Source organism: Cryptomeria japonica, chromosome 11 (genome assembly GCF_030272615.1).
Source record: "Cryptomeria japonica chromosome 11, Sugi_1.0, whole genome shotgun sequence".
Lineage (NCBI taxonomy): Eukaryota > Viridiplantae > Streptophyta > Pinopsida > Cupressales > Cupressaceae > Cryptomeria > Cryptomeria japonica.
Window position 1 is genome coordinate 639,667,019 of NC_081415.1, and position 4,082 is coordinate 639,671,100.

At 30.2% G+C, this 4,082-nt stretch overlaps 1 long non-coding RNA gene across 1 annotated transcript; it reads right to left on the minus strand.

The window, feature by feature from the left end:
* Positions 1–222: 222 nt before the first annotated feature.
* Positions 223–2,746, minus strand: LOC131063110 (uncharacterized). The gene is made up of 3 exons (XR_009111014.2): positions 2,158–2,746; positions 596–754; positions 223–472 (listed from the first exon to the last, which is right to left on the minus strand). It is a non-coding gene; the product is annotated as an uncharacterized LOC131063110 (long non-coding RNA).
* Positions 2,747–4,082: the final 1,336 nt, after the last annotated feature.

A 4,082-nucleotide genomic window follows, 5' to 3' on the forward strand; every position in this document is an offset into this window, starting at 1 on the left:
AAGACAAATTCCAGTAAAAGCCTACATTGTCCTCTCTGTTTTAAATCTAAAAGTGATAAGAGGCAAATACTTAAATATTTATATCTGTAATCAATTCTGATTCATAACTCTGCAATAGAAACCAATGCCAGAACATAATAGGGGAAATTGAGTGCATCTATTCAAAAAGGAAAATATACAAGCTGAATTTAACCAAACACAATGCCAAAAAAGAGGTTTGATATAATTTTCTGTCACAATTTTCTGAGACTATCAAACATTCATGCTTGTGGTCTAGGAAATTTTAAACATTCAATTGCAATGCTCTGCTTAAAATTTTACAGAATAAGCCAAACTAATGAAAAGCTTTAAAAAGATATTGGCTGGAATCATAGTCCGTGCTTCCATATGATCCATACACAGTACTATGCCCTAGCTTCACTCTCTCATTTAGATCATCAAGAGAAACATCACCTTCCAAGGCTCGAGCTATCTGGAGAACATGGCTACTTTCAGTCCAGGCACTCAAAACAATAGCATTGAAATACAAGCATGTTGTAAACACAATATAATTCAAAGCTTGACAAATATATCTCACTAGAAGTAGACAATATACCTGTGCCATAAGAGGGTGTCTTCTTGCAAAATATTGAACAGAAGAGGCTGCACATGCAACCAGTTGCATCATCTTATTTGAATTTTAGTTCTGCAATTGGTGACCAACAAGTTCATCAACATTGCCATCTTCAAGTGCTCGAGTAAGGGTGGGTTGAGCCTGCACAATGATAAATCCTCGTATCAGTTTTAAACCATGGATATTTGATAAATTGGCATAAGATTTTTGTCAGTAATAGTATCACATTATACATTATAATCACAGCTATGGTACTAACCCAATCCATTAGACTTCCTTTAGTAAATGATGCAGGTGAATCTACTGCCCTAAGACCAGTAATCAACTCAAGGAGCATGCTACCAAAAGAAAAAACATCTTATTTGTTTGTCAATTTATGATTTGAAGCATATTCAAGTACAAGGCATTAAGGAAAACTTAAGGAATTCATCATATGCACAGACATTAACATGGGGGTTCATAAGTAAAGAGAACACTACATGACAGAGGTTACTACTGATGACAGATAAATGGTAGTTTTGAAGGAATTTAAAAGGCACGCACTAGCTCAATATTTTGAGCAGACAAGCTTGATATTATGGCTTTCCTTTGCTATCTCAAATTGTGTCTAGTCAAAATTAGGCAGATCTGGTATATTCTTATGTCTATAGCATTGGATATGGTTGCTACTTTGACCACTCATCTGGCATAACAGTAAAATACCCTCTTTGGATGAAAGCCTCAACAAAATAAATAGATTTAATGTAATGTCCCCTACTAGGTTTTTGATCAATTTTAACCATAATTAATCTATTTTCAAAATACTTATGACTTAAACTAACTTGATTAAGAGTCAAGACTTCCTTAACATGAATCATATCTGGAATGTTCTTTCTTTCTTTAGTCAATCAAGTACTTGTTATGTTACAATACAAAATAGTTAATCGTATTTTGATTTATTTATAAATCATTACATATTTACTTATTACTATTTATATAAATTATTACTAATTTCTAGAGGTATTATATTAGCATTTATTATTATTATCAATATCTATATTTATGATCGTTATATCATCCCTTACTTTGATTTGAGTATATGTATACATAAATAAATAAGTAAATTTAGTAATATCACCACCTATTATATAAATTACTACTACTGCTGCTTAAAACATTACTTGTTAGTAGTATGTTTGGTGGCTGGTAATGGCAGACAGATCTGACATGTGTCAGATCTGGTCTGCCACTGCATATGAAATTAAGGATGACTGTTGTAGTTTATACTAATATTACAATTGCATAAAAAACATCATCAGACTTCATATATTAAACATACGTATTAAAATATTCATTAATATATGTATTAAAATATTTATTATTAATATTCATTAATATATGTATTAAAATATTTATTATTAATATTCATTAATATATGTATTAAAATATTCATTAATACATATATTAAAATATTTATTAACTATATTCATTTACATATACATTTGTGACATCCCTATTTACTGTATTACATTGAACAATATTAACAGTGTTGGCAGCATACATACCAGACTTGGTAGGTTAGGCAGTTTGACCTGCAGCCTGTATTTTATCTCCTTCGATATTTATCAGACTTCCTCTTTCTCTCTTTTGATTTTTCTGTCTCTTTTAATAATTTGATGTGTGGGTTGAGAGCAGACTTCGTTCTCTCCTTCCTTCCCCTTTTGTGGATGAAAAGATTGCAAATATATATTTACATCACAAAGGGGTTTCCTTAAGAGACACGTCTTATACCTCCCCTTACGAATATCACACCTCTCCTTGACAATCGGTTAATCATACCAATAGTTGTGTCTTCATAATCAAATCGGTTTGAATAAAACAATCGCTGTCTGTCTTAATTATCATTTAATATCATCATCGGTGCTTTAGCAATGAGAGTGGTTGCCATTATCTATTGGTGTCAAGCGTTATTTCCTTAAACACTGATAACTCTAATTATTTCATTAGCAGCTTTACTGGACAATGCTTGGGAATAAGATGAAGTTTGGATCTCAAGGGTTCTAATATCGGTGTGGTTTCCCCATCGAAGACTTACATGGAGAGATGGAGAGAAGATTACCCTATTGCCAGCGTGGATATCCACCTAGTATCTATTTAAATTGCATCTTATCACTAGCTAATCTGTGATTAGTTACGGGTTTGTAATGCATGTAGACTTACTTATTATCTCTTAATTGTATGCCACGTTCATGTGTCATGCTCTTAATCGATGTTCTTAGGATAAGCTCCTTCTGTAATGTTCGTATTAATATCGCCGCCTTATAGAACTACTCTGTAATGTCCCCTATTGGGACTTTACTCAATTAAGTTTACAATTAAGAATATGTAAATTAAGTTTATAATTTATGATGTATAAATTATATTTATAATATATTATTTATTTATTATTTTTTTATTTGAATATTTCAAGGATATTATTAATAATAAATATTAATATATATTAATTAAATAATAATATATTAATTGCATTAGTAATATTAATTGTATTAACAATATTAAATTCTATTAAAATGTGATTCACATATTACTAAATAATTTTTGTATGGTAATTTTCAATATTAATTTGTGGATAATAATAATAATATTTAATAATTAAATATTAATAGATATTAATAATAATATTTAATAATTAAATATTAATAATTTCAAATAATCATTTGTTGATTGTATTAGTTTATAATAATAATTGTTTCATTTAGATTATAAATAACAATCAAGGAGGGGACATGACATTTAAAGTTTTTTTTTTCAATTAGATGATGTTTGTGAGGAACTAGAGTTTACAGAGAATTGACAAATCTGGTCTATTCAAAATTTACTGTGAACACATGGAATGTTGCAATTGAAATTTGAGGAGGTTCAGTTGGACAATGGGACTATTCCCCATGTGAACTGTTCTCTTCCTATACCTTAAAATGTCTAGAAAAACAAGATACTAAAATAAATGTAGAATACCCAAAACAGAGTGATAGTCATGTTTTGCAAGATGCCATTGCTAACAAAGAAGTTGAAGTCTGTAAAGTTAGTGTATGGAGAGAATTTTAGAGCAGAGAAGGCAAAAGGCCATCAGTTACAATTTTTAGCAAATGTGGTTCTAGTTAACAACCGAAGCCATGCTAATTGCTATGACATTAAGGACATGGATTATATCCTCCCTGGGGCCTAATGTTGTTGCAAAGCACATTGTAGAGTTAGCAGAAGCCTCAAGCATACATACTGGTAGTTTAAAGAACCATGACAATGCAAAAATATTTAGATAATTTTTAATGGCAATGCAACAAGATTTAAATTGTATCAGATAAACAATTTAATCATAAACTGAGAGTAGAGCATGACTTAGATAAGTGTAAAATTGATAGAATTATTGCCAGCTGTAAAGAAGAAAAGGGAAAAGGTGGGAAATTTAGATAACATGGAAAAGATTACATAC